The 26,735-nt window shown below is 41.9% G+C and overlaps 1 pseudogene; it reads right to left on the reverse strand.

The window, feature by feature from the left end:
* Positions 1-24,681: 24,681 nt before the first annotated feature.
* Positions 24,682-24,776, reverse strand: LOC133758902 (U2 spliceosomal RNA; annotated as a pseudogene).
* Between the last annotated feature and the right edge of the window lie 1,959 nt (positions 24,777-26,735).

The raw sequence follows: 26,735 nt of genomic DNA on the forward strand, positions 1-26,735 counted from the left end.
CAAGTGCACCGTGATTCCTGTTGTTGATATAACAATTGACACTCTTATTTATGACGTCGGTAATCACCCAAGGCTTTTGTCTTGAGCTGCCAAGGCAATGGAAGCCTCTTAAATTCACAAACTCCGCCATTATTTAGACCGGACCATAAGCCAAGTGGAAGTTCTCCCTTCAGAGAAAGGTACCTTCTTCTTTGATGGCCCCTTCTTTCCACTGGGATCTCACAGAAATCATGTAGGCCATTTTTTGCCAGAGTGTCTTGGCTTTCCATGCCTGAAATGCTCTCAGGGGCTTTTTAGCCTGATCTGAATGCCTTAAGGGCTGATTCTGAGGCCTGAGAGCTGTTTAGGGCATTTGTCATTCTATGAGTCATAACAGAGGATTTAAAGTTATCTTTTATCAGGGCCCCTGCTGTTTTGCAGTAGGTTAACGCCCTGGCCTAAAGCGCCGGCATCCCATATGGGCAGCGCTTCTAGTCCCAGCTGCTCCTCTTCCGATCCAGCTATCTGTCTTTTTTTTTTTTTTTGGACAGGCAGAGTGGACAGTGAAAGAGAGACAGACAGAAAGGGCTTCCTTTGCCGTTGATTCACCCTCCAATGGCAGCCGCGGTCGGCGCGCTGCAGCTGGCGCACCGCACTGATCCGATGGCAGGAGCCAGGTGCTTCTCCTGGTCTCCCATGGGGTGCAGGGCCCAAGCACTTGGGCCATCCTCCACTGCACTCCCGGGCCACAGCAGAGAGCTGGCCTGGAAGAGGGGCAACCGGGACAGAATCCGGCTCCCCGACAGGGACTAGAACCCGGGGTGCCAGCGCCGCTAGGCGGAGGATTAGCCTGTTAAGCCACGGCGCCGGCCGCATACATAATTTTTTATAATACACATTTTCTAAGAGCTTTTTGAAGACCTGTAATACACTGGTCCTTGACTTGTGCATCTCTGCACAGCTAAAAATGCTGGAGATGCCTGAGGCATAAACGGCTGCTCAGGTCTAAGAGACTAAAAGAAATATAGAACCAATTTCACAAAATCAGGTGGCAAACTGCTGCCATCTATGGTTATGTTTTGTTTGAAAGACAAAAAGACATTGCTAATCCTAGGTAAAAAATCCATCACTGTCCGGCTTTTTTCTCATTTACCCCAGACCTGTCTATTCCCTTTTTCTCTCAGGATAGTTTTTCCCCTAGAACAATAAACTTCTCTTACCCAGATCACATCTATTTTCCTCATAAAGCATTCCCTCTCCTCCCAACTGGAAGGCAGTCTTTTTCTTTCTCTTTTAAAATTTAGTTCACTACAGCACTTTCTTCTAATACCTACTCTCTTACCTTTTCATTGCCTGCAATCAAGGAGCTAAAAATGGCTAGAATCTGCCCCATAGGACAGATTCTACAGGCTCTTAACTAAGGCTGGCAAGTTGTTAGTGTTCTCTTCAGCTTGCTTTTCCAAAATAGCTACTTAAAACCTCTACCCTCTTCAGCCCTCAGACCACCCAATTTACATGCTTGCTCTCTAGGCAGATGATATTGTCTCCTATTTTGGCAATTCCTGTCAAACCTTGCAATCTACAAAGCAGTCTATATCTGCACTCATCCTCATTTCTCTTGTTTCTGTTTCAATTAAGGCAGCTGCCTTCTACCTGAAACCAAAACTTACACGTTTTGTCCTGGCTTCTTGGGAAGCTTCTCTTAAGTCGACTATTCCCTATCCCCTTCTTTTGCTCTTGTATTTTAACCTCTTTCTACTGGCTCATTCCCTTTGGTAATAAACACGCTATGGTATCTTAATATCTAGCTACTACCCTTTCTTCTCACAGATGGATTTTTTACCAGTAAGCAGACTAGTGAAGTTTAATGGACCCTTTCTCTTTCCCTCTCCCTCTTCTTCTGGAACTTTGCTGGACGGAGGGCTTTCTGGGCAGGGGACTCATGAGATTCCTCCCAGCGCTTTATCAAGGCAGTGTTCTTAGACTTAATAACACCTACTGGCACTGGGCTGGCAAGATTCCCCCAAGATATCACCAGGGGAGGACTGGGATTCACCTACAAGGTTACCGGGCATGTGCTGGGCATTTGATATGCATATGCTAGGCTGCTTCCAAGGCAGGCTTCTATATTTCTTCCTTCATTCAATGACACGAACTTCCCATTTTCCCCACCTTGGTCTGATCTAACATTCCACTCTCGAGAAGTAACCCATACATCTTATGGGAGTAGCGTGAGTGAAGGTATGTGTTTTGTAGCTTCTTTGAGCTGACATATGGGAATAAAGCTGTGAATGGGTATTCTCTTACCATCTGTCCTATAGCATTTGGAGGTGACCTGGGAAGGTTGTCCTGCACAGTCCAGAGGACTGGTCACATCATCCAACAGGATAGTCTGGAAGCCCTGCCTCATGACAAACACACATGGGTATTTTAAAGTATTATTATTTGTTAAGATTTTATTTATCTATTTGAGAGGTAGAGTTAGAGACAGAGACAGAGGCAGAGATAGAAAAGTCTTCCATCTGCTGGTTCACTCACCAAATGGCCACAACAGCCAGAGCTGAGCCAATCTGAAGCGAAGAGCCAGGAGCTTCTTCCAGATTTCCCACACCGGTGCAGTGGCCCAAGCACTTGGGCCATCCTCTACTGCTTTTCCAGGCTACAGCAGAGAGCTGAATCAGAAGAGGAGCAACTGGGAATAGAACCAGCACCCATATGGGATGCCGGTACCACAGGCAGAAGCTTAGCCCACTATACCACAGCGCTGGCCCCTAAAGTATTAGTTACAGTTGTCAAAATTTGACACAATCTGTAATTGTTGCTTTCTTGGAGATACTATTTAGTGACAGCCTCATCCACCATATTGTACATTTTATAAGGAAACAGAGCATGTCTAATTTATTCACCACTATATTTTCAGAACCTAGAATTAGGTTGGTTAAAGTAGCATTTCAATAAATATATGCAGAATGAATGATGACTATTAAATAATAATATAAAGTACATACTACGCATGTAGTAATACCGTTCAGTGAATGATTATAATTTTTATATGACTGTAGACATCTAGGAAAGTTCTGAAATTCACACTAAAATTTTAGCAGATCATAGTACCATAGGATGTATTCAGTAAATATCACACACACACACACACACTGAGTTTATATGTGATCTCTTAAACTTGATTTTAAAATAATTGTATCCTACACATCTGGGGATTTATGTTAAGATATTTCATCTTATTGAAACAGACTGTTTTGGTAGGCCTTCTCTGGTATTCAGCTGGCAGAGAAATAGAGATGCCACCTTCAAACTGCCTGGTTGAAGAGAAAACCCATGTTTGCCAGTAGGCCTCCTTTGACAACCCAGGTTTGGAGCAAACATACCTCATTCCTGTTGGGCAGGAGTGGGAGGTCAGGATCCCTTCTAGGCCTCCGTTGATACTGTCCTGGTTGGGAGGGAGAGGTGCCTCATAAGTACTCCTCACTAACTCTTGCAGGGATTGGGGCACCTCAGAACTGAGCAAGGGTGCAAACCGAGGCTTCCTCATCAGCTACTACTGACAGGAGGGAGTGGATCACCGGTGTTTCTGTGGTATTTGGTTGGATTAAGGCAGTGTGCCAGGGTTGTCAAGAAGACTCAGGTTGAATGATTAACTATGAGGACTCATAGACTCAGCATTAACATACAGTTCACCAACATTTTATGAAAATGAAAGGTTAAAACAAAACCTGCAGAAGAAAAAGCCCCCACAGAGTGAAGTCCACAGGGAATCAGGCACATGATTGAGTTCTCTCCTGGGGAATCACACAAGATTCACATCATTTTTTCAACAGTGAACTGTGGCAACAGGTATGAAGTGTATTTAGAGGGAAGCTCATTACAGACACAACGCCCATGGTATTTTTTGGTGGGGAGGGGGGTTTATCATCTAGGTACTCAATGCTTAACACACTAAAATTCAAGGCTCCCAGAAGGAAGGCAGGTGTGTAGCATAAGCCACATTATTTATAACCAGGCTAGGCACAATAAGTGCCTATAAAAGTTTCATCTGTATAGGAACCATAGGAAGTTCCCAGATGCCAGACAATGGATAGACTTACAAACAGGACTTTTTTTTTTTTTTTGACAGGCAGAGTGGATAGTGAGAGAGAGAGAGACAGAGAGAAAGGTCTTCCTTTTTGCCGTTGGTTCACCCTCCAATGGCCACTGCGGCCGGCGCATCGCGCTGATCTGAAGGCAGGAGCCAGGTGCTTCTCCTGGTCTCCCATGCGGGTGCAGGGCCCAAGCACTTGGGCCATCCTCCACTGCCTTCCCGGGGCCATAGCAGAGGGCTGGCCTGGAAGAGGGGCAACCGGGATAGAATCCGGTGCCCCAACAGGGACTAAAACCCGGTGTCACCAACGCCCCAAGGCGGAGGATTAGCCTGTTAAGCCACGGCGCAGGCCTACAAACAGGACTTTCTAAGAAGAGCAGGCTCATGCATTGTATGTTAAATTTTCTGCACAGGTGGTTATTAATTAAATATTTTCTGTCTTGCTTGTTTTCTGATCCCTTGCCTACAAAGAGCAGGCTTTAGGGGTAGGAGATTAGTTTTGTTTCAGCCTATTGGCATTTCCAGGTTGTTCACAACTCTAGCACCCAGTTTGGGCTATATTATGAAGCAAAAAGTAAATCTAGGGAATTAGCTGCCATGTTTTTCAAATTAACTAGCCAGTGTGTCTTGTTTTCCAGGCCGGCTCTGCGGCTCAATAGGCTAATCCTCCGCCTTGCGGCGCCGGCACACCGGGTTCTAGTCCCGGTTGGGGCGCCGGATTCTGTCCCGGTTGCCCCTCTTCCAGGCCAGCTCTCTGCTGTGGCCCGGGAGTGCAGTGGAGGATGGCCCAAGTGCTTGGGCCCTGCACCCCATGGGAGACCAGGAGAAGCACCTGGCTCCTGCCTTTGGATTAGCGCGGTGCGCTGGCCGCAGCACGCCAGCCACGGCGGCCATTGGAGGGTGAACCAACGGCAAAGGAAGACCTTTCTCTCTGTCTCTCTCTCTCACTATCCACTCTGCCTGTCAAAAATAAAAAATTTAAAAAAAAAATTGTTTTCCAGTAAGTATTTCAAAAAGGTTGTGGAGAGGCTGGTGGTGTAGCACAGCAGGTTAAGCTACTGCTTGGGACACCCACAACACATTTGGGAGTGTCTGGCTGAAGTTCTGATTACCCACACTCCCCATACCCTGATCCAGCTTCTTGCTAAGGCAGCAAATGATGGTTCAAGTACTTGGATCCTTAGCACCCTCCTGGAAGACCCGGATGAAGTTCCTGGCTCCTGGCTTTGCCCTGGCTCAGCCCAACTGTAGTGGGTTTTTGGGGAGTGAACCAGCAAATAGAAAATTTCTCTCCCTGTCCCTCTTACTCTGTCAGTCTGCCTTTCAAATAAATAAAAAGAAATATTTTCCTTAAAAGTTGGTGGCATTGAAATTATAAGATACATTTATTTTGGCGTGGAAAAACTTTGAAATCCATGCTTAGTTTTTTCATAGTATGCATTTCCCATGATCTTTTTGAAGGTCCTTCATATATATTGTTCAGGGTTTTTAGCTGTACTTAGAGAAGAAGCTGGGAGAAGTGTGACTACTGCCTTTTGTCCCAGTACTGCGAGTCTCTGTATACTTTTATAATTTGAAAAAAAGCCATTTTTAATTTTTATTTTGAAAACAAAATGTGAATATGATATAGCACACTTAACAAATATAGGATCCAAAAAGTACCAATAGGAGGGAAAAACGATCTTGAATTAATTCTACTTATTGTAATAGTAAAGTGCACGTCCCTAGTTATAAAAACAATATGCACTTATTTTAAAAATTGATTCTACTTTTCTTTGACCCAGGTTAATACATTCCTTTTCTTTATTTAGCAGATGAAATGAAAATTTCAAAGTTATTAAAGATTGCAAGGTGATAGAAGATCTATATTCATTTAATTTCACCATAATTGTATAAGGAAAATATCAAAAAGTAAAAATTTTCCTGTAGTTGAAGTTTAGAAGTAGAACTGGCTTCCTTAGATGGCCTTTTAGGCAGTTTCCCATACACAATGATAATAGGAAGAGTAAAACTGTTGTTTCCTGTTTATATCCATAATCATGTGCATCAGAGATAGAATCTTCTTAATTATGGGAGCAATAATTACAAAGAGCCCCACCTGAAATGCTAGATTAATGAAACTATTTCTGAGATGAAAATTTTAGCATAATATATTGCTGCCTAATCAACATTCAGTTTGAAATCTTAAACAAGGACATCAAATTATTACTATGTTGTAATATTTCACATTATGAGAGCAATTTCATTTATTTGTTTTTCATATCCACAGTGACTCATAAGTGGATAAATATCTCCCATGCTTTAAGAAATATTAATGAAATGTCTAGACACTTAACAACCTAAATATTTACAACATGACAATGCAAGCAGTGATCAGCAGTAAGCCATCACTAATGAATAGGCTACCCTTGCTTTATTCCTTACACTTCCAGTCTTCAGGAGATATTTCTTTAGCAATGTATTTATTTCCAATGAGCATTAGACAGGTTCTACAATCAGTATTTGCCTAAAATTATCCTCCTGACCTGGAAGGACTCAATGTCCCCTCACCTCAATTCCCTTGATTATAAAAATGAGGTTATTTAATAATAAAAAGACTTGAAAATCTATATTAAATATTTTAGTAGTTTGCAAGCAACAGTCTGTATGGACCTAGGCTACATTTTGATATATTTTCTATCAATCTTCCACTTATAAAGTGAGAAATATGAGACTTATGTATTACATTGGTCATTCAAATGGAAAATTCACATTCTTCCTCTTTATTGACAGCTATTATTACCTCTCTGATGTCTAAACTTTCTCTCCTAAAATTTCCATAGTTGCATTACTTGTGCTGAAATAAACATCATGGAAAGTTTACAAGTAGTATTTAGAATTTTATTGATAATAATAATATGGTAAGTTTTTTGTCAATAATATGTAACTACTACTTCAAGTGGTTTGTTTTGAATTATTATTTCTAGTTTTTAAACAATGGACATGTAATCAGGCTAGCTCGAGCCCAAAAACTGGGAGTAAGTATGGGGAGAAGTATTAGAAAGAGTACTTGACACAGGACATTTGCTAAATGTTGGTGTACAAGACAAGGTTCAAGTCCACAGACCTAATCCTTAGAGTACTGCATTAATATGACTCAGACTCTCAGTCTCTGTGCTGCTCAGTTCCAGAACCCCAAAGCCCAAGATCAAATCCCATTATACTTAGATCACATGTCTATCTCTGAACCAATTAGCTCTACCTAGGAGATCAGGATCCGCCTGAGCTTGTCCCTGTATACTGGTTAGGTTCTCCCGGTTAAAACCCAAATAGCACCTCTTTTAGTGTCTTCTACATTGATAGTTAGTGTAAATTCTCTTCCTGACAGGTCCAATAATAATTTTCTCTCAATATTATAGTTAATTAAGTAATTCATTCACTCACTGTACTCTTTAATGATTGTCACATTTTTATCCGTAAGCAAATCATCCAACGTCTTCTTCTCCATCCACATCTGAGCTCTTTGTGTTTACATTGTCTTAAATTCTCCACCTAAAAATGTATTTTTAAAAAATCTGATTATTTATTTTCATCTTCTTTGAAAGGCAGGGAGACACAGAGAGACAGAGACCTTCCAACCACTGCTTCACTCCCAAGATGCCCACAATAGCCAGGGCTGGGCCAGACCTCCCCCACGAAGACATGTAGGAAACTTAAATGCATATTACTAAATGAAAGAGGCCATTCCTAAAAGGCTTTATGATTCTAATGATATGACATTTTGGAAAAGGCAAAAAACTATGGAGACAGTAAAATGATCAGCGGTGGCAAGTGGTTAGAGGGGCGAAGGGCTGGATAGTGAGAGCAGAGGACTTCGAGGGTGCAGCAAAAGCACTCTGTATGATACTATAATGGTAGATATGCCATTATACATTTATCCAAACCCATAGAATATACAACACCAAGGGTGAATTCCAATGTGAACTATTGGTTTTTGGTGGTGATGACATGTCAATGTACATTCATCAACTGTAACAAATGTACTACTCTGGTGGGCCATGTTGGTAATAGAGTAGGCTATACATGTGTGGGGGTAGGAGGTATATGGGACATCTTTGTACCTACCTTTCAACTGTGCTGTGAACTTATCAGTGCTCTAGAAAAGTAATCTATTAAAGAAAAAAGCATGCTCAGTTTTTATTTCTAAAACTCCTAGGAACATTTTATGTTCAAGAATGTGATTTCACAATGTTCTTGGGTTTTTCCTTGCCTGGGGCTAACAGTTGACCACAAGATTTATTTTGACAGGTAATTCTTTCACTCTGCCCACACCCACCCTGACTCAATCAGCAGTTTGCCTATATTTGTAATTGTTCTTTTGCTTTTATAGTATCTATACATAGAATGGACAGGGGAAAACAGGAACTGAACACTTAAAATCATCACATGGGAATCATTTTGTGTGGTCTAGATTAATCTGTGGCTCCTACTGTCATCATAGTCCTCGTCAGATATCAACAAATTAAATTTTGAGTCTATTTTCCAATTATTGGCTGGATTGAGTTGGGGGAGAAGAGCTTGCAGAATGGTGGGCCTCAGGTACAAACCTCAGCTCCCAGTCCACCCCTGATTACAACGGTGTAAACGACTGATACTCTGCAGTGACTGTATTTCTAAGCTAGGATATTTCGTACTTAAGTATATTAAATGCATTTTTATACTTAAGATGTACTTATAAGGTTATAACCCCATAATTAAGTGGGAAGCATCTGCATATGTGAACGATGGAACCTGATTGTGAAGAATTTGTTACTTGCTTTTCCCAGTTGCCAATCTTACCTGTCAATGTGAACCACCACCTCACAGAGGAGCTAAGAAGATTATATGTAGATTTTTCCTGTATTTTTTATTTTAATATTTAATAGTTTTTAACCAACTCAATGTGATTTGTAGATATACTTCTAAGAACACAGTGATATTCCCTTCTTTTTACTTCCAGAACACAATGATATTCCCTTCTTCCTTTCCTCCCTCCCTCCCTCCCTCCCATCCTCTTTTTATTTCTCCCTTTCTTACTTTTTTAGTTTTTGAGATAACATATTTTCAACTTACATTACAGTGAAAATGCTTAATACTTTACTGAATAAGAAGCTTAACATGTAAAAAGTAAAAAGACTCCAGTTTTGTGGGAATATAGACAATGGCTATAAATAATAATTGAATGGAAAAATGACCTTTCCCCCTGTATTTTAAAGATATGTTTTGTCTTTAATAGGTGTAAGATTATGATGCCTAAAAGAAAATTCATATCCCTATGGATATGTTTGATGGGAGAAAATTAGGAATATAGTTTTCTCCTAGATTGCCTTTTTTAAGACATCCAGAAGAAGCAACTATCTTAACAGATTTTGCTTAAACTAACATTTGTTTATATAATATATTGGTATTTAACCAGAGTAAATTCAGATCCTGGTATACAGAAATAAGCCTTGAACTTCAGATGTCTCCATGTGTTATGTAACTGTTCATGTAAAACTCTGCAACTACAGTTCATGTGACTGAAGTCTTATCAAACATCAACAATTGAAATTCTATCTTCATACTATCTAGAGATCAAAGGAAAGAAAATTTAAAATAAATTTATAAACACTATCCTAAAAATTTTAGTTCTACTGAACAATTTTAACAATTGTGTAATCACATAACTACTGTAGAGAAAGTAGAGATAAGTACTGGAAAATACTTTAGAAGACAAAATTATCACCATTTTTCTGGATTGGTAGAAGAGACTTGTTAAAGAGCCAACATCAAAAATAAATTACTTGGTGTAGAAATAGAATAAAATTGAAGCAATTTGCTAATAAGCCTTCCATTTATATAATGTATGTTTGGAAAACATTATCCTAAAAATAATAATTGCAATTCTATCATGTTCCAATTGAGTACTTACATAACCACTTAACAAATAGTAATAAAACAAAGAGAAAAATGTTAAAAATTATTTTAAGAAGATAAAATTCTTGCTGTGTTTCTGGGTTATTTTAGTAGACTTTTCAACAAAAAAATACTGTAATCATCCTATCTACAAACAGAATAAAATGGAAACAATTTACTTCTAGAATTCGCATTTAAATAACCTATAGTTATAGAACAGTATCTTAAGAATTACAATTTGTTCTTGATTCCATTTGAGACCTGGAATGGTCACTTAATAGCAAAGAAACAGAGAAATTTCCAAAACTACTTTAGAAGAAATAAAAACTGCATTTTGTTATGAATCTTATCTTTGCAAATAGGTTCTGCCATTGGAAGACTGGGTGAAATCTGAAGGGACCTCACTTCTGGTTGCAATTTGTGTGAACCAAAGGCAACATCCAGCACTTGTGCAGAGGTGTTTCCTGGTGCCAGTGATGCATGTGCCGAGCCCTGGACATTGCTCTATGGAGAAAATTCTTGAGGAGGTCTCTGATGACTTTCTAGAGAAAACAGAAAGACAGGAGGTCCTCTTTTCAGGAGCTGTCCCCTGGGACCCGTCCATGACTTCTGACCTCTACAGATGATGAGGTTGCAGAACAGATCCGGACAGCTGCCTTCTGTCCACGTGAGAGGGTTGAATCCAGCAAAGATTCTCTGTGGATGCATTCTATTGGCCTCAGTTTCTGAACATGTATGCCTCTCAATGTTACCAAAAGAAGGTGCTGGGTGTCAGCCAGCATAACCAGCAAGAGAATCTCCCTTTTACTCTCAAGGAGGAACTCCTGCGTCAAGATGAAGTTGGCCCAACATAGGCTGGCGCCGCGGCTCAATAGGCTAATCCTCCGCCTAGTGGCGCCGGCACACCGGGTTCTAGTCCCGGTCGGGGCACGGATCCTGTCCCGGTTGCCCCTCTTCCAGGCCAGCTCTCTGCTGTGGCCAGGGAGTGCAGTGGAGGATGGCCCAAGTGCTTGGGCCCTGCACCCCATGGGAGACCAGGAGAAGAACCTGGCTCTTGCCATTGGATCAGTGCTGCAGCGCGCCGGCCACGGCGGCCATTGGAGGGTGAACCAATGACAAAGGAAGACATTTCTCTCTGTCTCTCTCACTGTCCACTCTGCCCGTCAAAAACAAAAAAAAAGAAGTTGGCCCAACAGAGGAAGCTGGTCCTCACCAGACACAAATCCTGGACCCCTGAGCCTTCCCAACCTCATGCTGCACCTTTCTGGTACCAGGTGATTCTTGTACCTCTTGAACTACTGCCAAATGCCCCTTTTGGAACATCAGAAATGTAAACACACTATATGAAAAGTTGAAATTTAAGTTCTTACTATATCATTACTTTTCTGGTGTACGGATTTTACTGAGTTGTCAAAACTCTTCTCAGCCAACAGAGCTCTCAACCAAATATCGAGGGCTTTTTTCCCCATGAAAATTGAAAGGATTCAATTGTTCTTCCTGATTTTTCTACAAGAATTTTGGCCTGTATCCTGAAGGTGCTTACCTCTTTATATGCATTAAGAATCTTTTCATTTGCATTGGACAGATTCTTCTCTTTTTTTCCTCCACAGTAAATTATTTTAAGTTGAATACAGCATAATTCAGTATAGTAATGATCTGAGGTATCAAAGTTTTGGAATCTTACTTTCAAACTGTGTTTTTTTTTAAATAAAATTTTATTGATTTGAATGGTAGGAGTTACAGAGAAAGAGGAGAGACAAACACACACATACAGAGAGAGAGAGAGAGAGAGAGAGAGAGAATATATTCCATCTGCTCATTCACTCCCCAAATGGTCAGTCAGGCTGGGCCAGGCCAAAGCCAGGAGCCTGGAACTCCATCTGGGTCTCTTGTAAGTGTCAGGAACCCTAGCACTCATATCATCTTCTGCTGTTTCTTCAGGTGCATCAGCAGGAAGCTGGATAGGAAGTGGAGCAGCTGAGACTCAAATAGGCACTCATATGAGATGCGAGGGTTGACTGCAAACAGCAACTTAATCTATTGCACCACAAATAATTTATTGTAATGAAACTAGTGCAATTTGGGGACTTTTATATTATCCATTAACTGCACTGGTTACATTGCCATCATCAATAATTTAGTTGCCTTTTCCTTCAAAAAATTTTTAAAGAAATATTTACACTAGAATTTCTTCTAGTGGTCGGAATTATGGCACAGCTGTTTAAACTGCTGCTTGCAACTCTAGCACCCCATATCTGAACAATGGTCTCCAGTCCCAGATGCTCCACTTCTAACCCAGATTCCTGCTAGTATGTCTGCAAAAGCAGTGAAAGATGGCTCAAGTGCTTGGCCCCCTGCCACCCATGTGGGAGACCCAGATGGACCTTTGGGACCCTGACTTCAGCTTAGCCAAGCCACAGCTGTTGCATTTGGGGAGTGAACCAGCAGATGAAAGATCTCTGTCCACCTGTCTGTTTCTGTCTCTCATCATTACAAATAAATGAAAAATAAATAAATTTTAAGAAGAAATGTACTGGGGCCAGTGCTGTGGCACAGTGGGTTAATGCCCTGGCCTGAGCACCAACATCTCATACAGGTGCCAGTTCTAGTCTTGGCGGTTCCTCTTCCAATCCATCTCTCTGCTATGGCCTGGGAAAACAGTAGAAAATGTCCCAAGTGCTTGGGCCCCTGCACCCACGTGGGAAACCTGGAAGAGGTTCCTGGCCCCTGGCTTCTGATCAGCACAGCTCTGGCTGTTGCAGCCATTTGGGGAATGAACCTGCAGAGGGAAGACCTTTCTCTCTGTCTCTCCCTCTCACTGTCTATAACTCTACCTCTCAAATAAATATAAAAAGAAGATGAAAATGCATTAAAAAATAAAAAGTGAAAGAACTCAAAGAGTAGAAAGTATATTTGCAAATCATAGATCTAATAATGGCTTATTATCAAAAATATATAAAGAATTCTTAAAAGTCAATAACATAAAGACATGTAGTCTAAAATGGGCAAAGGGGATGAACAGACACTTCTTTGAAAAGACATATATAAAAGAGGTGAGCATTGTGGCACAGTGAGTTAAGCTATTTCTTGGGACACCTGCAGGCCAAATAGGAGTGCCTGGGATTGAGTCCTGGCTCCTCTGCTTCCAATCCAGCCTCTGGTCAGTGCAGCAGGGAGGCAGGAGAATAATGGCCCAAGTACTTGGATCCCTGTCACCCATGCAGGGAGACCCAGATAGAGTTCCTGGTTTCTGGTTTCACCCTGACCAAATCCTTCTGTTGCAGGCATTTCGGGATTCAGGGGAGTGAACCAGTGAATGGAAGATTGTGTGTGTGTGTGTTGTGTGTGTGTGGTTCTGCCTTTCAAATAGATAAGTAAGTAAAAAGAAGATATACAAATGATCAATAAACACATAAAAAGATGTTCAACAGTGGCCAGCATTGTGGCACAGCAGTTTAAGCTGCCAATTGTGATGTCAGCATCCTGTTTCAGAGTGCTGGTTTATGTCCTGGCTACTCTGCTTCTGATCCAGCTCCCTGCTAATATGCGTAGGAAAGCAGTAGGAAAACGACCCAAGTACTTCTGCCCCTGCCACCCATGTGGGAGACCAGGAAGTAGTTCCAGGCTCGGCCAGCCACAGCTGTAACTATTATTTGTGGAGTGTACCTATGGATGGAAATTTTTGTCTCTCCATCTCTGTTACTCTGCCTTTCAAATAAGTAAGTAAATCTCTTTTAAAAATATGCTCAACATTATCAGTCATTAAGGAAATGCAAATCAAAACCAAAGTGAGACACCCTATCATATTCACCATGGAGGCTAAAACAATATTATTTTTAAAAAATGTAAAATAAGAATTGGCAAACATGTGGAAAAATTGAGCCCTTATAATCTGTTGATGGGAACTATAAAACAATGCAGCCACTGTGGAAAACATTTTCCTCAAAATGGTAAAGACACAGTTACTATATTCAGCTCAACAATTGCACTCCTAGTAATGCACCCAAGAGAACTGAAAGTAAAATATTCCAACAAAAACTTACATATGAATGTTCACACTAGCATTATTTAAAGTAGGCAAAAAGTGGAAACAAATCATTCATGAGTTGACAACACTATGCTAACGGAAAGTAGGTACATACAAGGCCAAATAATAAATTATTCCATTACACGAAATGTCCAGAACAGACAAATCTGTAGAGACAAAATATGCAGGTATAGGGGAATGACTACTTAATGGATATCAGGTTTCTTTTGGGAGTGACAAAAATGTTCTGAAGTTAAAGAGTCTATGGCTCTACAACATTGTGAATGTATTAAAGTCAATGATTTGCATGCTTTATAATGGTTACAATGATTTTTATATTACATGAATTTCATTTCAGTAAAAAGCTCCATTTTATCAATCTACACCATCTCCATTATCCTGTGCCTTAATTATATTCAGTTCTCAGATTCCCTTCATATTCTTTTATCCAAGAACAGCAGCTCCATCTCCCATCTTCTGCAAGTTTTCCGTTTACTCAAGTTACTTACTTTTTTTTATACCTCCTTGTGAAGGCAGATTTATGCTTTCATGAGGACACACTTTCATACAAATCATCTTTTATTGCTACCATATTTTTTTCTGATTTATCTGATATATTTTAAGGCTGTTTTAGTTGCATTTAATTGTAGTTAGGCGACATGCATTTTCCAAATACCAAATCTCTTTTGTAATGTCAGCCATCAGCTCAGTTTGTTCCAAAGTCTTGAATTTCTCTTCAAAATATCTTTTAACCATAAAGAAAGAATTGAATATTTCAGATTTTTGTTAATGGCCACCAGCTTTTGTATTTATGACCATTTATTCTCAAGTCTAGATTCTATTAAAGAAGACTGAAATCTTCCAAATCCTATTTGAATGAGGTTAAGCTTGCAAAAAAGTTATTATATATATACCTATTTTTTTTTTTTTGACAGGCAGAGTGGACAGTGAGAGAGAGAGAGAGAGAGAGAGAAAGGTCTTCCTTTACCATTGGTTCACCCTCCAATGGCTACTGTGGCCGGTGTACCACGCTGATCCGAAGCCAGGAGCCAGGTGCTTCTCCTGGTCTCCCATGGGGTACACGGCCCAAGCACTTGGGCCATCCTCCACTGCAGTCCTGGGCCACAGCAGAGAGCTGGACTGGAAGAGGAGCAACCAGGACAGAATCTGGCACCCCGACCGGGTCTAGAACCCGGGGCGCCAGCGCCGCAGGCGGAGGATTAGCCTATTGAGCCGCGGCGCCAGCCCCTATTTTTTTTTCCTCCTGGAGGGTAAAACCTCCAGTGTCCAGTCTTTTGTGGTTATTTGCATCAAATTTGATTTTCATAATTAAAAATCTGACTATGACTGAAAATATAATTTTATCCTACAGCAAGTATTGGGAATGTGTGCGAAAGTTTGAGAAACACTGCCATAATGCATTCTTTTTTATGCTTCAGGTATCAGCTGGAGTGCCCTTTCATCAGGGAGGCTTTTTTTTTTTTTTTTTGGTAAGGCAGAGACACAGAGAGAGAAGGAGAGGCAGAGAGAGATGTTCCATCTGCTGGCTCACTCCCCAGATGGCTGCAATGGCCAGGGCTGGTCTAGGCCAAAGTCAGGAGCCAGAAGCTTCCTCTGGGTCTTGGGCCATCTTTTGCTGCTTTCCCAGGCACATTAAAAAGGAGCTGGATTGGAAATGGAGCATCTGGATCTCCAACTACACCAACATGGAATACCAGTGTCACCAGTGGAAGCCTTACCTACCATGCCACAACACTCAGGGAGTGTTTTTTGTAACAAAAGCTCAGGGAGGCTTTTGTAACCTAAGTCAGGGTTGGGCCAAGCCAAAGCCAGGGCTTCATTCAAGTCTCCCATGTCAATGGCAGGGGCCCATGAACTTAGGCCATCTTTTGCTGTTTTCCCAGGCACATTGGTAGGGAGCAGGATCTGAAGCAGCTGAGACATGAGCTGGCACCCATATGGAATGGGGGCATTGCAGGCAGCTTAACCTGCTATACCGCAATTCTGGTCCCTAGAAATACATTTTCATATGAATTTATTTTTCTCTTGTCTGAAACAGTCTGGACATAGGTGGTCCAGCAATTCTACTCTGTGGTATACGTCCCAGAAATACACCCTTAGACAGATGAACAAAGAGAAACATATGAACAAGTTAATAGAACATTATTCATAACAGTAAAGTACTGGAAATGATCTCAAGTATCTATGAATAATACTGTAAACAAAACATACATACATATGTCTATAATGGAAAACCAGACACTGCAAGAAATCAAAGATCTACATCCACACATTTCAAAATGAATAAATCTTTTCAAAAGACCCAATTTTGAGCAAAAACAAAAACCAGATTGTAGAATTCATAAAGTATGAACCCATTTACACTGCATTCAAAATTAGACAAAAGTAAACAATTTATCATTTAGAGATACATGTATATGTTAAAGAAAAGCAAGAGTACAGTGACTAAGAAGTTCAGAGGAGTGATTACCATAGGGATAGGGGGAGGCATCTAAGATCAAGATGGACACACAGAGTGTTTTAGAACTATTGGGGGGCCAGCGCTGTGGCACAGTGGGTTAAAGCCCTGGCCTGCAGTGCTGGCATCCAATATGGGCACTGGTTTGAGTCCCGGCTACTCCACTTCTGATCCAGCTCTCTGCTATGGCCTGGGAAAGCAGTGGAGGATGGCCCAAGTTCTTGGGCCCCTGCACCTGAGTGGGAGACTGGAGGGAGCTCCTGGTTCCTGGCTTCAGATTAGCTCAGCAGTGGCCGCTACAGCCATTTGGGGAGTGAACCAGCAGATGGTAGGCCTCTCTCTCTCTCCCTCTCTCTCTCTCTTCCTCCCTCTGTCTCTGGCTCTACCTCTCTAACTCTTTCAAATAAGTAAAATAAATATTTTTTTTAAAAATAAAAGAACTATTGGAAATCTTTCTTCCAATTACTCTATAATATTGCTCCCAGTGCTGTACTTCTGAAGCCCAAGTCTAATTAGGTCACATTTGTGGGCTCCTCCCACTTCCAACCATCCTATAACTATCGGGGTTCCTAGGATTCTGCCCTTGGCTCTCCTGGTATCTCATATTACTGGGTGATCTTATTTAGTCTCATGACTTTCCACTTCCACTTAAGTGATGATGATTCACGCATTCATCTTTTTTTTTAAACTCCAGACCCACATATTTAACCACTGATTAGACCTTTCCACTTGCATGTTCCACAGTGCATCAGACTCAGCATATCTGAAACTTAACTCATCACCTATAAAATTCCTCCTCCCAGAAGCTTCCTTTGTGTTCTACTCAGTTGTCTGCAGGCAGTATTTAGAAATCACCCATTGCTACTTCTTTCCTCTGATTCCTTCACCAATTATAATCAGTCACACCAAGGTCTGCCAATGCTACCTCACCTGTATCTCTTATAGGTACACTCTGAACATCTGGCAACACACAGTAAGAGTTTTAAAGATATGTGTTATAGCTTTGTTGTGTCCCCTCAAAATTCACATACAGAACTGAAAGTATCTAATACCTCAGAATGTGATCTTATTTGGAAATAGGGTCATTGTAGATATAATTAGTTAGGAGAAGATGACACCAGAGTATGGTGAGCTCCTAATCTGATTGGTGTCCATATCCAAAAGGGAAACTGGTCATAGATGTGCACACAGGAAGAATGCCATGTGAAAATGGAGGAGATTGGGATGATGCAGCACAAACCAAGAAGCACTACGTTTGCCAGCAAACCACCAGGAGCTAAGGAAGAGACATGGGACAGCAATCCCCACAGAGCCTTGACGGAGTCAACCCTGCAGACAACTTGATCCTGGACTTCTGCCCTCCAGAACTCTGGAACAATGATTTTAAGTTGTTTACACCACTCAGTGGAACTTCATTCCATCAGCCCCAGGAAACTCTGTAATATGCATGGGCTTTGATCCAAATTTGCACACGCAGTAATAAATCCTATGAAAATAATTGCATAAGTGAACAAAGGGGTTCATACAAGGATCTTGCACAACAGAGAAAATAGCTAAGTGTCTTGAGGTAAGAGATAAAGTTCTTAAGATCTGGAATATTGTGTAGCTTTTCAAAACAAGGACATCCATATAATTTTGAGAGAGAAAGACACTCACAATATAGTTAAGCTGCTGAAAGGGGACCACAGAAGAATGTACATATTATGAGACCACTTTTTGCAACTTACATTTTGTGTATATTACAAAAACACAGGAAAAAATCTAAAAGCACATCAGCATATTTACAGTGGGAAAATTTGGGTAGTTTACATTTTTCCCTTATGACTTACTCATATTTTCTTAAGAGATGTGGTTAAGCAATTAGCTTGCAGTGTTCCTTGTTTTCCCTCTCTCTATCAACCCCTCCTAAAGACTGCCTAATTAGATTTATAATCCTCTCCACCTAGAAAAAGCAGAAGACAAAACAGTAGGAGGGGGCTGGCGCCGTGGCTCACTGGGCTAATCCTCCACCTGTGGCGCCGGTACCCCAGGTTCTAGTCCCGGTTGGGGCGCTGGATTCTGTCCCGGTTGCTCCTCTTCCAGTCCAGCTCTCTGCTGTGGCCCAGGAAGGCAGTGGAGGATGGCCCAGGTCCTTGGGCCCTGCACCTGCATGGGAGACCAGGAGGAAGCACCTGGCTCCTGGCTTTGGATCGGTGCAGCGCACTGGCCGCAGCGGCCATATGGGGGGTGAACCAACGGAAGGAAGGCCTTTCTCTCTGCCTCTCTTTCTCACTGTCTAACTCTGCCTGTCCAAAAAAGAGAAAAGAGTAGGAGGAGAAGAGGAAGGGGAGGTGATAGTAGAACTTAAATGAACCTCTTAAAGAAGTATGTTAAAAAGATTAGAGAATTTAGAAAGCAAAATATCAGGGTAAACTGTAGGAGAAAAAAAAACTAGGGGAGATAGAGTTGTGAATGAGGGGCTCCCAAGCAAAATGGAATTGGAGGGAATAGTGGAATAGGGAAAGGGGGATAGGAAGCATGTTCTGGGGAGTTAGAAATGAGATCCTTTTAAAAGATTTCCAAGCAATGTAAGTTAAAGCTCAGAAATGCCTTTTGAAAAAACTGTTCTTAGCTGTTCGGATTGTGCTTCTTTGAATACAACATCACATGGAGAAAAGACTCAATGAATTTAGGATGTATAAAGTTCACATTGTTTTTTTCTTTTCATTTATTTATTTATTTATTTATTTTTGACAGGCAGAGTTAGACAGTGAGAGAGAGAGACAGAGAGAAAGGTCTTCCTTCTGTTGGTTCACCCCCGAAATGGCTGCCACGGCCGGCGCGCTGTGCTGATCCAAAGCCAGAAGCCAGGTGCTTCTCCTGGTCTCCCAGGTGGGTGCAGAGCCCGAGCACTTGGGCCATCCTCCACTGCACTCCTGGGCCACAGCAGAGAGCTGGACTGGAAGAGGAGCAACCAGGACAGAACCCGGCACCCTGACCAGGACTAGAACCCAGGGTACTGGCGCCGCAGGCAGAGGATTAACCTAGTGAGCCACGGCGCCGGCCACATTGTTTTTTCTGCAATCAACATTTGAACTACAGTTTCACAATCAAAGTATGCAAGAATTATTACCCTATTTTTGTCTGAAGTTAATTTTTATTTTTTGTTAATATTCCACCCAGCAGCAGAAACTACCTCAGGCAATCCGAGTTTCATGCCTGAGAGGACAGGTAAGTAGAGGTAGAAATGGGCAGAGGCTAAAGCAATGTCAAGGCATATGCAGAACATATGTAGGTATCAGATGTCAGGATGTAGCATCTTTCGAGATGTGCATCGTCCCATGTGGTCTTTGGTCATCTGTCTCCCCAGCTCTCTCTTTCCTGGTCCAGTCAACCTCTTTGCTGGGTCCTTGCTCTTCTGGAGGCAATGGAAATGCTCACTGAGCTCCTCAGCCATACTGGGACCCATCTACTTGCTTTCCACCCATTGGGGTATGGGTGAACTCCAAGGTCTTGTCACCTCCAAGTCTCAATATGGTACTTAGGTAGAAGCCCTTAGATACGCTTAGCAATAAATTTGGTCATTCCCAAATTTTTCCAGGGTTTCTGCCATTACCTTCCCACTTCGCCCAACCACCTCCCAACACATATCCCATGAGCTGACTTCTTTCTCAACGACACTTACTGATACTTAACTTTTACACTTTCTGCACTTCTCTTTCTTTCCTTGGTCCTGGGAAATTTTGCTACAATTTTGTATTGTTTTGATTCTTCATAGCCCCCTGAGCTAATATTCACTATCTTTTTCTTGGACATTTGTTCTATCATCTGCCCATGAAATATTCACTTTTTCATCATCATCTTTGGCTCACTGACTCTCTGTCATTCCGAGTTATCTCTTCATTCCCAAGGATTTAACTACCACTTCTACACTAATGTCTCCTCATTATAACCCTTCAGTCCCAAATCAGTGTCCAGTTACTGTATCTTTCATGATCTTTCACAAGCTAATAGAGAGCTGGATAGGAAGTGGAGCAGCCGAGTCTCGAACCGGCATCCTTATGGGATGCCGTCGCTTCAGGCCAGGGCGTTAACCGGCTGCACCACAGCGCCAGCCCCTTTCACAAGCTAATAAAAACTCAACTTAGCTTCTGGAAAGCAGCTCTTGTTCTTGCACTCACTCTGTCCATTGGTGGATGTAATTACAAACAGCTCAGGTTTTCAAGGAGAAGTGTTCCGTTCTCTGAGGATGTTCAGTGGAGGCACTCTTAAGTCTGGCATGGGCAGTGGGGATGCAAGATTCTCTCACTTAGATATTACTGCAGCTGACGTCCTGGAAAGGCACAGCTCAGGTGCCTGACCATATCACCTTCTTGACCCAGACCTTCAAGAAAAGCATGCAGTGGTGCACCCATCTCGACAGAGTTTTTATCATTGCTTAGAACTGCTGGCAATTTAGTCATTTTTATTATTATTTTCAAATACTGTAAAGACATTACACTCCTTTTTTGCCTAAACCCTGTTCTACTTGATGTCCTTATCATGGTATACCACTGAAAACTTGGAGGTCTCCTCCTCCAGTAATCTTTATCCCCACCTGCATTTTAGGCAAGGGTCTAAATCAAATCACTGCTGTTCCTGATTTTTAGGTCTTTTTTTCTGCTCTGCCCCGTGCCTGGAATTCCTCCCGTTCCATATACACATTATTTGTTTTGCCTCTACTCTTTAAGACTCAGCTGAGGGGTCACCTCCCCCAGGAATCTGCCTCTGTTCAACTGAGGCTAAGACATGTGTTCTCCACGGGCTTCTATGGTATCTTCTATATACTGAGTCCCTCTATTAGCCACACTGTACTCTAAGTAATCTACTCATGATTCTATTTTGAATTACTATGTGCAAAGTCAAGTAGTTTTATTTATTTTTCTATCTCCAAGATCTAGACAAAGATAGATGCTCCTTGTTTTAAGTCGGGGCTATATCCAGATATATCCATCATAAGTTGAAAATATTGTAGTTTGGAGCTGGCACTGTGGTGTAATGGGATAAACTGCCTGCCACCTGTTATGCCAGCATCCCCAAAGGTCCCCAGTTTGACTCCCTATTGTTCTACTTCTGATCCAGCTCCATGCTGATGTGTCTGGTAAAGCAGAGGAAGACGGCCCAGGGTTCCTGGGTCCTTGCACCCACATGGTAGGCCCAGGTGAAGTTCCTGGCTCCTGGCTTTGGCCTGTCCCAGTACCAGCTGTTGCCACCATTTGGGGAGTAAGCCAGTAGATGGAAGATCTCTCTATATCCCCTCTTTCTGTCTGTAACTCTACCTTTCAAATAAATAAAATAAACCTTAAAAAAAAGAGAGAAATATTGTAGGTCAAATATTCACTGATGCACATAACCTATGAAATATTATAACTTAGCAATGCAGTATGCTGTGGATTATCTGTTGTTTAGCCTCATGAACTCATGGAGGATTAGGAGCTGTGCTTGCTGCCATTATCCAGAATTACACTGCATAGTACAGCCCAGGAAAACAACAAAACTCAAAATTCCAAGAACAGTTTCTACTAAATGACTATGGCTTTCACATCATAATGAAGTAGAAAAATTCTAAATCAGAACATCATCAGATTGGAGACCACCTGTTCTTGTCACAACACCCTGATCTGCTGGGTGAAGTGTTTCCATTATGTTTAGACAGAAGCTTTAAATTCTATAGAACACTATTTTAGCGGGAAAATCTGGAAGATACAAAGGGCATGCTCCCTTCCACTTCCTTTCCAATGAAAACTCACATGACCCTCCCACATAGCTATTTAAGGTCCAGGTGAGTCACTACCATGCTGCTCTGATTCTGCCACATTCACAAGAGAAAGATATTTCTGAGTTTTAAACAATGTCCTTCAACAGATCTCTAACAGAGCTTTTGCCTCACCATGACAGTGGCTGAGAGCCTAGATTTCAATGATTACTTCATTCATTTTAACTCCACCAGTAAATAATGAGATAGTATTCAGAAATTTGAGCTATAATAGTATGGGATTTTAAAGAGGCACTTGAAGTCCTTGACATTTGAAACTGGAACATTTAAAACATGTACGACAGCAAATCCAATTGTGAAATGTTTTTTCTGTAATCATCAAAGAGAAAGGCTCTGCAACAATCCTTATTCCAAGGGAGAAAATACAATTTGTTCCTCTATTCCCATCATGGCTATTAGCAAAAAAGCACCGTGCTGATGTTGAGGCACAGCAGCTGGAGCTGCCACCTGTAATGCTGGCATCCCTAATGGCAATTGGTTCATGTTCTGGCTGCTCTGTTTCTGATCCAGCTCCCTGCTAATGGCCTGGGAAAGGCAGCAGAGGATGGCTTGTGTGTTTGGGCTCCTGCCACACACGTGGGAGACCTGGAGGAAGTTCCTGGCTCCTGGCTTTGGCCTTGCCCAGTGCTAGCCAGCTGGGGAGCGAACCAATGAATGCAGGATCTCCCTGTCTTTTCCTCTCTCACTTTATTCTGACTTTCAAACAAAAATAAATCTTTAAAAAAAAAAAACCAGCATCAGGACTTACAGGTACTTTCTTCCTAGGGTCTCTCATAACCATTCCTTCCTTTTCACTTTAAATATTTACTGATTTATTGATTTATTTGAAAGGCAAAGTTACAGAGAGGAATAGGCAGAGAGAGAGAGGTCTTCCATCCGCTGGCTCACTCCCCAGATGGCTGCAATGGCCAGAAATGTGCCAATCCAAAGCCAGGAGCCAGGAGCTTCCTCCGGGTCTCCCATGTGGGTGCAGGGGCCCAAGGACTTGGGCCATCCTCCACTGCTTTCCCAGGCCAGAGCAGGGGGCTGGATCAGAAGTGGAGCAGCTGGAACTTAAACTGACACCCATATGGGATGCCGGCGCCTCAGGCCAGGGCTTTAACCCACTGCGCCACAGCACTGGCCCCATATGCTGTATTTGTTTAATATATGGCCTAGCATGGCCTCCGTGGGTTTGCATGATCTGGCTCCAGCTCTCTTTCCTACTCCATCTGTGCTCTTCTCCCTCTGACTCAGTTTGACCAGACCTCCATCAATTCCTCTGTCATACCTTTCTCATTCCAGAATCCCACCTAACATTCACCTCTCCCTTGCTCCTTTCCTAGAAAATTCCTCTTTTTGAAGTCTTTGCTCACAAGACATCTTCTAGAGGGGTCTTCCTTGAGCCCCACATCTAAATTAAATCCCCAAGAGTCTATGAATGTGGCACCATATCTTCTCTCTTAAGGCACTAGAACAGGTAGCACCAGGATGAATTTTTTCATATTACTGATGACAACTTTTATGTCCATAAAAGATTATCTATGATTAGTTTGCCTTCAGAAATTAATACTCCATTTAAGGTTGTAAGATCAAAAGTGCATTTGAGAGGGACCGGTGCCATGGGTGGCAGGGGCCCGCCAACTTGGGTTATTCTTCTCTACTTTCCCAGGCACGTCTGCAGAGATCTGAATTGGAAGTGGAGCACCTGGGACTCAAACTAATGCTCATATGGGTGCTGGCACCCTATTACAGGGATTTCATAGACACTTCCCTAACTCTAGTCAAACACCCTTCCCCCAAGTTGTTTCATGTTGACATTGGATTCATTTACTCTAATGGCTTTGTTATATTCTAGGTTGTCTTCTAAGTCTTTCTGGAAGGTGGGCGCAGCTGTTATTGATAACCTAACACATCCAGTTGGAGTCCACATACCTCTTCATAGTTTGGTGCAGCTCTATTCATAACACTATCAGTCAGTGATAGTAATGGGTTTCAATCTACTAACTCAGGTCTGTAAAAAATCTTTTCCACTATTTTTTTTATTTTATTATTTTTTTTATTTTTATTTTTTTATTTTTTGACAGGCAGAGTGGACAGTGAGAGAGAGAGACAGAGAGAAAGGTCTTCCTTTTGCCATTGGTTCACCCTCCAATGGCCGCCGCGGTAGGCGCGCTGCGGCCGGCGCACCGCGCTGATCTGATGGCAGGAGCCAGGTGCTTATCCTGGTCTCCCATGGGATGCAGGGCCCAAGGACTTTGGGCCATCCTCCACTGCACTCCCTGGCCACAGCAGAGAGCTGGCCTGGAAGAGGGGCAACCGGGACAGGATCGGTGCCCCGACCGGGACTAGAACCCGGTGTGCTGGTGCCACTAGGCGGAGGATTAGCCTAGTGAGCCGCGGCGCCGGCCTGTAAAAAATCTTTTCTATAATTCACCTTAATTTATAATTTGAGTCCCTACCCAACCAGGAATTACACTTGATCTTAGCCAAAAGGCCGAGAAGCGATCCAACCAGGAATTAAAAAGAAGTTTTACTCTAGCTGCCTTGAGGTCATTTTACCCTTTGCACTAAGGAAAAGCATGGTGACCCTGGGACGTATCAAAGACCAAGTACAGAGACTTGCATAAAATCCTTGCTGCTCTGATGTTTGTCAACCTGCTGGACTGTGCCTGATAAGGTAAACGTTCTCTTCTGCTTTCGTGTTGCCCAAATTTATCTCGATTTCTGTCATCGACTGTAGCATGACCTGGGCAGTGAAATGGTCTGGGGGCTGCTTTTGCAGAGATCCTGAACCGTGTACGTTCTAATTACTTTGCTTCTAACTCTCCTCCACTCCTCCAACCAGAGGAAACGCTGCTAGTCTCTGGGCCACAAAGCCTTGTTTGACTCACTGAAATTTTCATGCCAGAAGTTATATTCTGTGCCTTCTGAAAACTGGCATTTTGAAACTCACAAGCTAAGACAAGATTCCTGTTAGTTGTACATTGGATTCTGCCAAATCATCTGTTTTCTGAGTCATTAAGTGCAAAAGACTGAGCTAACTGAATGAATAAGGGCCAAAGGGGAACAGGTAATCCCAGGGACAAACCTACATTGTGTAATGTTTACAAAATATAAACCTGGTGCACATTTTGACAATTTGTATTGATGTTTATGGAATACTGTTATTTGATGTCAGTTTTTCATTAGATTCAAATGCCATGAAGATAGGTATTAGCTCTTTTGTCCCATATTGTAGAAAAAGTACCTAGAAAAGTACCTGTACCCACCAGAAACTCAAGAAATACCTGTTGAAAGTGTACAGAATTAAAACCCCTTATCTTGACATTAAATATTTACCCAATAAGCTTATTTTATTTCTATACTGACCAATTTTCCACATCACCTAAATAAATATAGTTAACAGCCTCTATGAGGGATCTTCAAAAAGTTAGTGAAAATGCATATTATGAAAAAATATGCATAGATTTCAAAATTTTTTGCATCAAAATAAATCATCTTTGAACTTTTCCACAAACATTCTGAAGTGACCTCATATTTGCCACTTGTTCAAGACTGGATCACAGGGGCTGGCATTGTAGCTCAGTGGGTTAAACCGCTTCCTGTGGCACCAGTATTCCATATGAGTGCCAGTTAAGTCCTAGCTACTCCACTTCTGATACAGCTCCCTAAAATGCCTGGGAGAGCACCAGAAGATGGCCAAGTCCTTGGGCCCCTATATCCACATGGGAGACCACTTGGAGTTCCAGGCTGCTAGATTTGGCCTGGCCCAACCCTGGCTACTCTTTCCATCTGGGAAGCAAACCAGAATATGGAAGATGTCTTTCTCTTTCCCTCCCTGTCTCTGTAGCTCTACCTTTCAAATAAAAAACAAAACCCTAAAAAAAAAAAAAAAAAAAAAAAAAAAAAAAAAAAAAAACCACAAATAAATCTTTAAAAATGTTAAAACAGGATCACTTATTTGATTGTCTTGTTTTGTTTGCCAAAAATGTCCTTTCTCCTCTACAAAAGTTGATCAGCTTTCTTTCTTTTAAACTACGTCATATAACTAATTTCCAAATAACCCCCACGAGTATCAGCCCTTTTCTTTCTTTCATTCATGTCAATTTCTTTCATTCATTCATCCACTAAAAAATATACAAGTATAATTCAGAGGTTGCCATGTATTGGACACCATTCTAGGCACTGGGGATTCAAATAAAAACAAAATAAAAATGACCTCTATACAAATAAACAAAGATGAGGTTAGAACACAAACAGGACAATGTGATAGAAAGATGACAACCTAATCAGATGATGACTTCATGGAAGGCCTCTCTGAGGAGAAAATGTCTGCAATTAGGCCAGGATGATAGGAAGATGGAGCACTTCTTGCTGGCATTTCCAGCAGGAGTATGAAAAGCTGGGAAGGACTTGATGCAGGCCTAGAATGGGGAGTTCCCTGGAATAGCAGAGGTGAGGCTCA

The sequence above is a fragment of the Lepus europaeus genome, chromosome 4, assembly GCF_033115175.1.
Source record: "Lepus europaeus isolate LE1 chromosome 4, mLepTim1.pri, whole genome shotgun sequence".
NCBI classification, from domain to species: Eukaryota; Metazoa; Chordata; class Mammalia; order Lagomorpha; family Leporidae; genus Lepus; species Lepus europaeus.